The sequence below is a fragment of the Alligator sinensis genome, unplaced genomic scaffold (assembly GCF_000455745.1).
Source record: "Alligator sinensis unplaced genomic scaffold, ASM45574v1 scaffold38_1, whole genome shotgun sequence".
In the NCBI taxonomy this organism is placed as follows: domain Eukaryota; kingdom Metazoa; phylum Chordata; order Crocodylia; family Alligatoridae; genus Alligator; species Alligator sinensis.
This window is the reverse complement of record NW_005842179.1, coordinates 370,787-383,310: the sequence shown is the minus strand read 5'-3', so window position 1 is coordinate 383,310 and position 12,524 is coordinate 370,787.

Below are 12,524 nucleotides of genomic sequence, written 5' to 3'. Positions count from 1 at the left end.
CCCCCAACAGACCCCAAATGCCTCCCCAACTCCCTTTTTTCCCCCTCATGGATCCTGCCTGCCCCCCGATCCCCCGCAGAGCATGTTTGCCCCCCTGATGCTCCTAAGCACTTCCTCCACTAGGCCCCCCATCCTGATTTCAGGTAGCTCTAGATTAAGCTAACCTTCCCCTAACCTACCTGAATGTCCATACACAGCCTTTGGGAAATATGTTAAATGATTTATTTTTTTTAATGGAAACTCACGATCAACGAGCAAGCCTAAATTATTTCTTATACAACCACCCTGCCAGTTGATGTTTCAATCTGGAAAAAGCTTTTACAATCAAGTAGCAAATGTCATGATTCTCAGTCACACCCTCTCGCCACACTGTCTTTAAACTGGTGCAGCAGGGTAGGAGATAAGGCCCAGTATTGCTACTGTGGAAATGGTATTATCATCATCATCTTAACATTAGCAACTGTTATAATCACCTTAGAAGTCATAGAACAGAAGGAAGCCAGCAAGGCCATGTAGGTCTGTTCCCTGAGTTATAATGAACCTCAGCTGACATCTGAATCATGGGATCTTAATCGTAAACCGATAAATTGCACACGGCACTGACATAGAACCTCCCCTTTGGTTTTTTAAGTATGTCTTCCCTTTGTTGGAGAATAAGCATGTGTTGTCACAACTTGGCTGCCTAATTTTAACCACTAATAGGGTTTGCTTATCCCCCCAGGATCAAGATCCAGGCCAGAAATAGGAAGCAGAGCGATGGTCATGTGTTTGACAAGGAGCCAGGCAACAGGCCAAAACACATTTGAGCCGGATGGAATTTCTTGCCCCTGTGAAAATGCAGTGCTAAATCTTCCTCCCCCACTCCCCTCTTTACGCACAAGTGGATCTCTCTAGTACAGTGAACTGTCACCCGAAACTAACAAGGAGGATGTGTCTCCCAGCAATCTGAGCTTCGGTCAAAAGTTCATGACTTACCAGCCCTATGCCAACTTGGACCAAGATTTCTGGAATGGTTAGAAAAATATTTTAATGTAATTCACCTTGCTATGCTATTTCATTAATAACCTCTAAAAATGCAGAGAGTGCGGCCTGGAAATTCCTTGACATCCTCAGCATATGACTAATTATAATGAAACTTTTATACTGACAGTGGAGGCACTCTTGTGAACTCTGTTTTCCCTGGAGTTTCATGGAATCTTTAGCAAATGTAACCCATTTGCCATGTCCATTTTTTCTATGCTACTAGCTGCTGAGTAGCCATTCATATCTGAGGCTAGCACTTTTTCCATCTAATTCATTCTTGATTCTTCCGTTCATCCTGTCTATTTTGTGGCATTTTTATCCTATGTTATTTTATACATGCAAAACATAGATACACACATAGCCTCATTTTATCCATTATTGCTTGTATTTCCTATTTATCCACTTTGGTTCAAGTCTTTCCATGGAATCCTAAATATGGAGAATTGGCAAAGGTATAAGTTGTTACAAGTTCAGGATATTAAAGACTGAAAGCTGCATCAGAAAGGAACTCCACCAGAAGGGGATAGGGGTTTGATGTGCCATTATAGATGGGTACCTACTTAAATTGTGGTGAGACAAAGGGTTTTCCATGGCCCACTTGCAGCATGCAGAGCGAATTTTGCAAGCATTTCACAGCAGCCCCACACCTTGGAGCTGATTGGTGGAGAGGCCCTGAAAAAGAATAGGGAAAAGGGGGCAGCCACCATCTTGATGGCTGCCCTTCATGCCACCCTGATTGACGGAGAGTCCCTGGTGGGGAAAGGAGGGACAAGGGGGCAGCTGCTATCTTGTCTGCTGCTCTTCACGCCATCTCACCAGCTGCTACCTTCCTCTGCAAGCAGTAAAGACCACTGGCATCCACTGGGGAGCCAGCAATTTATTTTTATTAAGTTTTTTGTTGTCTTGATTTTGCAGAAAGTGTGAAATCCAGGATTGTCTGCGAAATCCACAAAACAGAGAATTAAGTAGGTCACTAATTATAGAATACAAAACAAGCATAATGCAATTATACATCTTTAAACTAACATTTTGCAGTGTTTTCCATTTTTACATCTTGCTTCTGGCACAACTTTAAAAATGAGTCCTTGTGCTACCAACTGGGCAGCTTCTGATTTTTCGTAACTGTGAATCTAGAGCAACTGCATTGCCTTCAGCTAAATTACTCTGGATTCAGACCAGAATAACTGAGAGCCTTTCCAGATTAACAACTGAAAGGTATCCAGAATTAAACTAATACCCTACATGGCGGAAGAAGCATAGAATATGTTCAAAATTGTTCAACCCCTAACAGCTCCCCAAATATGACCAATAGTGGATAAAACACGATGATGAATATTTTAAATAGGGATTGGATGAAGTTACAACGAAGGACAATCCCCCCATGTTGCAGTCCATTTCTTTAAACCATGAAATGAAAGGTTTGATCCTGGGTCAGCTCATTTTCCCATCCATTTGGCAGAATGACCCACCACCCTGCATGGCAAAATCATGCATCTTCTGTTTCCACAGCTGCCAGTTAATGCTTGTACCACTTTGAAATGTGGTGTTAAGACGCCCAGACCCTTTACCCAGGTTAATAAGATTTTTCAAAGGTATAGTGGTGGAACAGGAAGGTAAAACTGCCCTAAAGAAACAGCTTGGCTTTCCTTTGCCATAAGGGGCATTCTTGAGCAAGTTGCTTCTTGCAATCATCCCCAACCAGTAGAACAATCTTTTGAAGATTGTTCCACCCAGAGGTGTAGCAGGAAAGCTCTGTGCCCTGGGTATAGCTGGTGCACGGGTCAGCACTAGCTGCTGTACTACTAGCACAGCTGCTAACACTGCTGACCCAGTCACCTTCCCTCCCCCCACCCTTCAGTTAACCAAAAACAGAAAGAAAAACTGAAAACATTTATTAAAAATATGCTGCAAAGAGATTTCAAAATTCAAAACATTTTGAACAGCCACAGTAAATATTTTGAGCCATATATGTCTTTGTGAGAACCTTGCCAATAAACAACCTAAACCCCTGCCAATAAACGATGCATTTGAGAGAGTGGTTTTTGTGTGCTGACTCTCACCTTTAAAGCTAAATACAGATGTTCAAAAAGTCCAAGGTGGAATCACGCAGTTTTCTGTAAGCAGCCTACATTAAATTGGTAGCAAACAGTATACATGTTCACGTTCACCCTTTGGTTGGAGTGGGGAGAAAGGAGAGGGGGGGAAGAAGCATGCAGGCTGCCTAGACTGACCAAGGCCTGCAGGTTGCAGGTGCTCCTGCAGGCCTTGGTCAGTGTGGCCCGGGCCGCTGGGGGCGGTGCAACGGTGGCAGAAACATGGCAGTGGGAACCGGGAGCTCCTGCAGGTGCCGCCAGTGCTGTCAGCAGCAGGGGTGACAAGCACCAACCAGGGGTCAGTGACCACCAATAGACACCACCGGCAGCAGTGGCCAGCAGGGATCAGAGGGGGTGCACCGCCATGCTCAGGGAGTGTACATGCACCCACGTGCACATGCTACTCATCGCCTCTGCTCCTGCACACCTCCCAACATGCTCCACAGACTCCCCAAGTTGCTGGAGCCTGCTGAGCAGAGCCAAGTGCCTGGGCCACCCCTGCTTGGCAGCTGGGTAACAGGCAAGCATGCCCCCACACCTCCCAACCCTTGTAGTCTCTAGGACCCTGTAGCTGTGGGCTAAAAATCTTTGTAGCACTCCAGGTGTCTGTGGCTTGGGTAACTGCCAGCAGGGGCTGAGCCACAGAGGTCATAGGGTTGCCTCCGTGCAGGTGCAGTCACAATGTTCTGTCCCTTGCCACCCTGCCCCACCCACTGAATAAAGCTGCCCACATTGGCTCCTGCTTAGGAGACGTGGTCCATGCTGGGGTCTGGGTAGCAGGGAACCTGTCTCTGGCCTCTGAGATGTGGTGTGCAGGATCCAGAATCAGGTTCATGGAGTTGTGCCTGAGCACAGAGACATAGGGTTCCTGGGCTGGATGTGTGCAAGTCAGGGTTAGGCTCAAAGAGCAATACACATCCTCTGCCAGCAAAATGGAGTCAGAGGAGGGACAAGCTGAAGTGCTCTGGGTCAAGATACAAGGGGGTTGTAGGGAGAGGGATTTAATGGTGGGGGTCTACTACAGACCCCCCAACCAAGGGGAGGAGCTGGACCGGGAATTTTTGGGCCAGCTTGCAGAGGCATGTAAGGCAAGAGATGTAGTTGTCATGGGTGATCTAAATTACCCGGACATCTCCTGGGAGGAGCAGTCAGCCAGGTCGGACCATTCCAGGAGGTTCCTGGCTAAGATACAGGACCTCCACTTAACCCAGGAGGTGCACAGTCCCACCAGAGGAAATGCTCTGTTGGACCTGGTCCTGGCCACAGGCGATGATCTGGTAAGGGGGCTCCAGGTCCTCTACCACCTGGGTGATAGCGATCATCGCTTGCTGGAATTCACCATCCAGCGCAGGGTGTCAAGGGCCTGCAGCAAGGCGGTAGCTCTAGATTTCAAGAGGGCCAACTTCAACTAGTTAAGGAGATTAGTGGGAGAGGTGCTGGGTTTCTTGAGGGTAGGGGAACTCAGTGCCCAAGATGAGCGGTCATTCCTTAAGGAGACGATACTCAGGGCACAAGGGGTGATGATCCCAACAAGAAGCAAGGGGGACAAGAGTGCCCAAAAGCCCCCCTGGCTCACCAAGGACGTCCAGGAATACCTGGTTGCTGCCAAAAAGGCGACGTACACCCAGTGGAAGGGGGGGAGGCTATCTCCGAAGAGGAGTATACCTCCACTGCTCGGGCCTGTAGGGGGTCTGTTAGGAAAGCTACGGTGGACATAGAGCTAGGACTAGTGTCCAAGATCAAAGATAATAAAAAGTCCTTTTTCAAATATACAGGGAGGATGAAGAAGGCACCAGAAAACGTGGGGCCCTTGCAAGATATGCTGGACAATCTGGTGGTTGCGCCAAAGGAGAAAGCAGACATCTTTAACAAATTCTTCACCTCTGTTTTCTTGTGCAGGGACTGGGACTCCCCCACCGTGTTTCAAGATGGACTCGAGGGGAATACCTCCAGGCCTAAGGTCGAGGAGGACCGGGTTAGAGTGCTTCTGGAGGGGCTGGACATGTTCAAATCAGCAGGTCCAGATGCTCTCCACCCCAGGGTGTTGAGGGAGCTAGCAGGGGTTATTGCAGGACCCTTGGCATGGCTTTACGAGCGCTCATGGTGCTCGGGCCAGGTGCCAGATGATTGGAAGATAGCCAATGTGGGCCCCTTCTTTAAAAAAGGGAGGAGGGAGGACCCGGGCAACTATAGGCCCGTCAGTCTTACCTCAATCCTGGGGAAACTCTTTGAGAAGATCATCAAGGAGCACATCTGTGATGGGCTGGCATTGGGGATGATGCTCAAGGGCAACCAGCACGGTTTCATTAGGGGCAGGTCATGTCTGACCAACCTGATTGCCTTTTATGATCAGGTTACAAAAGCATTGGATGCAGGTGTCGCAGGGGATGGAGTCTTTCTGGACTTCAGCAAGGCCTTTGACACTGTCGACCACCCCATCCTCATTAAAAAACTAGGCGACTGTGGCATCGATGCCTACACGGTCAGATGGATTGCAAATTGGCTGAAGGGTCGTACTCAGAGGGTGGTGGTAGATGGGTCATATTCGACCTGGGGGGAAGTGGGCAGCGGAGTCCCCCATGGCTCGGTCCTTGGGCCCGCGCTGTTGAATTTCTTTATCAGTGATTTGGATGACAGGATGAAAAGCAACCTGTTTAAATTTGCTGATGATACCAAATGTAGGGTGAGGTGGGCACGCTGGTAGGGAGGGAAAGACTGCAGCAAGATCTGGATAGGTGGCAGGGGTGGTCTAAAAAAACAGGATGCGTTTCAATACTGACAAGTTCAGGGTGCTGCACTTGGGCAGTAGTAACCAGTAGCACACTTATAAGATGGGAACCTCCCTTCTTGAGAGCATGGAGGCAGAAAGGGATCTTGGAGTCATTATTGACTCCAAGATGAACATGGGCCAACAATGCGAGGTCACGGTCGGCAGAGCTAACCAGCCCTTATCGTGCATCCACAGATGCATCTCAAGCAGGGCCAAGGAGGTGATCCTCCCCCTCTACATGACACTGGTCAGGCCACAGCTGGAGTACTGTGTCCAGTTCTGGGCACCCCACTTCAAGCGGGATGTGGACAACATTGAGAGGGTCCAGAGGGGGGCCATCACCATGATCCGGGGACAGCAGGACAGACCCTACAATGAGAGGCTATGGGACCTGAACCTATTCAGCCTTCACAAGAGAAGGCTGAGGGGGGACCATGTGACCTGGTGGTCTTTAAGAAGAGGCTTGATGCCTACCTGGCTGGGGTCATTTGAGCCCAGTCTTCCTCCTGCCCCGGCAGGGGGTCGGACTTGAAGATCTAGAAGGTCCCTTCTGACCCTACTTCTATGATTCTATGATTCTATGATTCATGGAGCTGTTTCTGAGCATGGGGGCATGGAGGTCCCTGCCTGGGTGTGCAGGAGCCAGGGTCGGGCTCCATGGCTGTGCCCGAGTGTGAGAGTTCACAGTGTCAGGTGTGTGTATACATCATGGGGTGCTTCATGAAGCAGTGCAGGGGCACAGCCTAGGAATGTGGGTTCCCAGGTCCTGGGGCTCATGCAGGGGACACAGATTCCTCCCTTCCCCAGCCTGTCCCCACCATGGCCTGCCTGCAGCTGACATATGCCTGGAGGCAGGAGGTGGAGCTGTGGAGAGGGTCTGTGCCAGCTCAGCTCTGGGAGAGCTGAGGGGTAGGGCCTGCTGAGCACTCAGCTGGAGCAGGAGAGCATAGGCCAATTGCTAGCACATCTCCCCATAAGGGAAGGAGTTGTGTGGGAGCTGCAAAAGAGGCTAGGATGTCAGAGGACAATGATCTAACTTGAATCATTAGGGGATCTGGTACAGAAGTTCAATTCACTCGTCTAACCTAAATCGACTAGATTTGTGTGCACATTGATCCAGATTTATCTTAGACCAGGCTCCACCATTTTTAGATTAGTCTATGTGTGTCGAACTTCTGTAAAGTTACAGGTTTAAATCAATTTCCAGTCACTTAGACAAATCCATGTGTAATGCCTGTACCTGATCTCAGTGCTGTACCTAGACTCCTGGCGGCCCTGCATGAACTTTTAGTATTGGACCCCCATTGCCTGAGATAATGATTTTTTTGTTTGTCTTTATCACACCTGTCGTATTGATGTCTTTAAATAGTTCTTTCTCAATTGATAACATTACCAGTTATTAATAAGCAATATTAAAACTTTTTTTTCCAATTGTAATTTTTTTTCATTTTTGGGCCCCTTTTCTGTCTAGGCCCTGGGTGGCTGCCCGGTTCATCTATGCCTGTGTCTGGGTCTGCCTGGTCTAACACTTGTCTGGTAGAAAATGAGTATAAATCAACATTTCTATAAATTATGAGCAACTACTACACTTACACTAAATGTTGCTGTATACATAAGCATTGGGTTTTTCACCAGTTCTTCCAGAGTTTCTACTCTCCAGTCTAGAGACACACAGCAATGAATAATGGAGGCTGACTTTGAACTCCTCTGGGAGGATAAAGAAACCATTTGCAGATGTATCTGAAAAAAATCCACCCTACATGGCTTCCAGTGATGGGGGAGAGGAAGAAAGCTCTGCTGTTGGGATCTTAATTTTTCCTAAGCATTAATTAGGTTGGCTAAATATTTTATGTTGCGTCTTTTTCACCAGCGTATTGGCAAAAGTCACCTTAGAGACTCAGTGATTCAGAGAGACATAAGTTATCATGGACAACCTATTTCACGAGCTGCTAAAAATATAGTCCACTTCCTTTAGCTGAGCTCAGTGCCTTCCATGGGCAAAGGTGTTTAGCTATGTTAGTCTGAAGTCAGCAGAAGACAGGGCATCTGACAAAGCAGGCTATTGCTTTTGAAAGCTCATGTGTTTCTGAACCACTTCTAGTCTCTAAGGTGCTCCCCCCGCCTCTTCCCCCCACCTTCAGGGCCACTCTGCCCTGACTTGACTAACAAAGCTAACCACCCCTCTGCTCATCAGCAGCATAAAGGAGTTGTGCCTAAACTCCCATTTTTATAAAAAGTGTCTGCTTTCCTCAAGCATATATTGATATTTTGTTTAAAAAACCTAAGCCCCCAAATCATTGGTTTGCAGTTCTTGGAAGTTTTTAGCTAGCATTATGTCTCTTCTTGGCAAGTTCCATCTGCAAATTTTCACTGCAACTGCTGAAAATGAGGAGGGGAAATGATTTTCAGTTTTGTGATGAAAAGTCAAAGTTTTTCATTAAGAGATTGTTATGAAAATTGATTTTATTTTCCATTTGCATTGAAATGTGTCATGGGGAAATAAAAGCAAAAAACTATTTGTTGATCCATTCTAGTGATTACACAGAAGCCATTTTCAATGGCATACTCCAGATTCTTTGTACCATTTTGATGACAAAGTAGGCATGAACCCTGTATGACAAGCCAAGCTAAATTTATAGCTCCTTTGCATCAATGAAGCCATGCAAACTAACCAGTACATATCAGCTAATCTATCTGATAGTGTTTGTGAAGCATAATGAACTTGGAAAGTGCCTATACACATAGTAAACATTCCTACAGGCTTCATCTTATTCTACCCATATGGTGTCAACCTTTGCATGGAGTATTCCTATGCAGAGTCCTACCTCCTTCATAACGTCTTTTCTTGCATTGCTGTTGGCTGTTTCTGCACTACAGACATTGTCTCATTTTTTCTACCATTATTCACCCTGGTTCAATGCTACTGCAAAGTTGGAAGCTGTAGCGCAAATTGGAGAAGAATGTCATAAGCATTTTAACGTGTCAGCTAAACCTTCTCTGTGTAGGTTTACATGGCATGGTGTTAAAAAAGGTTGTAGAAGCCAGCTGGCCATCTCCATTAGGAATTTCAATGTTGCTAATGCTGGTCGAGTTGAAATGATGGCTAGTTAGGGTGAGGAATTTTGAGGAAACATTCCTAGTGAAAACAGCATCACAGAAATGCAAATCACGCTTTGAAAGCATTGCAGAAGTACACTTGGGATGCAGTCAGCAGTGCAGAAGCAATATGAAAGTAGGTCTACTGGGACTGAGTCATCAGTAGATGAAAGAGACTCAGGAAGAAGGTGAGTGGGAAGAAAAATGTTATTCAGGGGGCAGGATAGAATGACCTGACAGTGTCCGACTGCCATGAACCTCCATTGGGAATTATTAGGTTATAGAGTCTTATCACATCCAAGGAAACTCCCTTTGAATGCTATAAAATGTGAAACAATAATGATATGTAATGAAAAATATAGCACTAATAAATCCATGCTCAGGGCTACAGGGCAAAAATGTTTCAGTCTTTCCAAGACGAGTGGAGTGTTTTTCAGCTGTCCCTAAAACTGAAAGAAATAGAGCAAAGAATGATATGTTATAGAGCTGGCTGAAACGAATAGGCTTGGTCTGCGGCAGGTTTCTTAAAACGGGCAAATAACAAATAGGAAAATGTCTGCCAGGGCATGACAGTAAATAGGAAAACACTGGACATGTAGCTTACCTGTTTCACCCCTGCACTTCTGGGGTGAACAAAGTACATTCTGAATTCTTCCAGTTTTGAAAGCTCATCTGGATGCTTGTTAAAGATTTGTTTTCAGAAAGTGAGTGCTTGGCACTCTGTGAAAATCAGGCCCAGGTAAGACATCTTCATTTGGGTACCTAAAGGATGAGACAAATTGAGGTTATATGCTGGATATAGTCAGCTAGCTAGCTAAATCAATAGATTGACAGGTAGCCAACACCTGCTAGGATTGAGCACCTAAGTCACAACTTGCAAAGCACTTTGGGTTCTTCAGGAATAAAAGACACCTGCTAGTTATGATTTTTCTGTGACTACCATTTCAGGGCTTACTCAGCTTTAAGCATAATGCTATTCTGCCAGAGCACATACACAATCATAGTGCAGGAGTAGGATGCTCAGGGCAAGTGTTGCTATGTGGAGTCTAAATTGTACATCAATATCAAAAACTGGATTTATGCGATTGTGTGTCAGGAACTTGTTCCAAAGCACTTACAGTTTGTGTGATATCGTTCAGTTGAAAAATGCCCTGGAAACTATTCTGTTTTGCCATGGTATCAGTTTTCTTTCATCTTTCTAAAAAGTGTATTAGGGGGTTAACACTAAGGGTGGAAACAGACACTGTTTTTGTACCAGAAAAATGTTCATGGCAACACAAACATGTCCACACCCTCTATTGCACCATGGATGCTCAAAATTTGTAGCTACGACATAGATGGCATCAATTTGTGCCACCTTATTGCAGCAGACAATTGTTGGGTTTATGGCAGGAGGATGCAGTCAGCCTGGAGCCTCCCATGCTCTCCAGCTGCTCTGGAGAGCATGGGAGAGCATGCTCCCATGCTCCCAGTTTGGTAGGCACTTTCAGGACTTGAGGGGCCTGATCCTATGCTGCCCGGGAACTCCTGCATAGGATTAGGCCCCTCAGGTCCCAGAAGCACCTGTCCAGTTTTTCCTGCCTACAAAAGATGTGCCTCAGAGATTCCCCAGGGTGCACCCTGTAAGAGGGGAAACCAGGCTTTCCTACTTGCAGAGAAGCTCCCCAGAGATTACCTGGAGAATCTCTGCGGCATGTCTTTCTAAGCAGGGAAAGCCAGGGTTCCCCACTTACAGAGACATGCCCCAGAGACTGCCTGGAGTTTCTCTCTGCAAGTGGGAATGCCAGCTTTCTCTTCTTGCAGAGACATATCCTAGGGAATCTCCAAGGCACATCTCTGTAAGTGAGGAACACATCGCCTGTTGTCCCACAGGATTGGATCCCTGCCCAGTGCGGGACAACAAGCAACATGTGTTTCACCCAGTAAAGTGGATCATCTGCAGTGGGACTCATCCCACCACAGCTGATCCATTTCATTTGGTGACATCTATTTATACCATAATACACCCTAGAGAACAAGCATTTCTTTGTTTTTCACATATCACAGAAAAAAATAGAAAGGTATCATTGGACTTCTGTAGGAAAAGGTTCCCCCAAGTTTCTCTAGACAGGGGACACTGGAGAATGTAGTCAGGTCTAATACATTTACATATGGCTATTGTCCTTTTGGCACTACATCAAAGTAGCATGCAAATGTAATGTGAACAGAACATACCATCAAGCTCTGAAATTCCAGTGGAGTAAAGAACACACCCCACCATCTGGTTACAAAGAGAGGAAGGATTTGTATCCATGCCTGTGCCTCTTGAGATTGAGACTGAGAGATATTAAGACTATACAAAGATGTTCCAGAAGTTGAAAAAAAAATCTTATAAAAATATATACTATGTTGGCTGAACCTCAGGCTTCATTAGGATGACTGGAAAGGGGTAATAGCTGAAACTCCCTAAAACTTTGAAGACTTAGGATGGATCAGAACAGAACTGAGTGAAACAAAAACTCCTGAAGCTTGGCATAGAACAAGATAATGTTAAAATATACCCATTTGAAATAAAGGTATGTGCATAATAAATATTTGATTACATGTGTGGTGTTGGAATCAGTCTATCCTTGCAATATTCTCCACTCCCACCAGTCTGATCAACAGTGATTAACGGTTATTCAGGTAACAGCTCATGACTCATGCTTTGTGCTGACCACAACATACTATATTTTCTATAGCAACAGGTCCAAATACTTCAGTAGGACTTATCAGTATTCTGGGCCATTATCATGAAATACTGTTGTGTTTGTTTAATAAAGGAAATCTTTCTGTCCTTCTGAGAAGATGCTCACCAAAGAAGACAGCAGTATTAATTAAGCTATAATGTCTCCCTGGTTTCCTTTGGTGTGCAACAGCAATCTCTGCTTCTTGTTGAAAGAGGTGTGATAGCTGTGTACTGAACTGCAGGAATGTGAGGACTGTGGAGTTTGCATGGTGCTGGAAGGCGAGAGACTGAAGTATGGCTTGGCAAGCACATGCTGGAAAGGATATGAAAGTACTGAAAGACAGGCTTGTGTCCTAATGTATGCTGGAAGCTAGGACCTAACACAGGGCATGTGGGAGGAAGAAATACTGGGATTCCCAAGGGCTCCTTTTCTCCTTTTGAAATAAGGGTTGATAGCAGTCTCTTCTCCCAATTTTTTGGTTTCAGTTGAACGTTACTTTGGCCTATGCTCCAACTGCTTGGCTGAAGCACACAAAACATCTGCCAAACTGCACTGACAGGGCAAACATGGATTCCCAAAGAAAATAAATTCTTGGATAGCATGGAGCCAACACAGCCAGTACTACGGCAGCACCTCCTTCCTTCAATGTAGGGGTCATGTTGGAGGAAAAAAGAGCATACAAGGAATAAGAGTGTATGGAGTCACAACCATAATATACAACCTTTTAACTTCTCATCAACCAGAGAAACTGACCCTGTAATTTGTAGCCAGGGTAATACAGAATAGTCTTTAGGATGCTCTTTTAAACTGAGGGCTGTGTTAGCTCAGGACTGG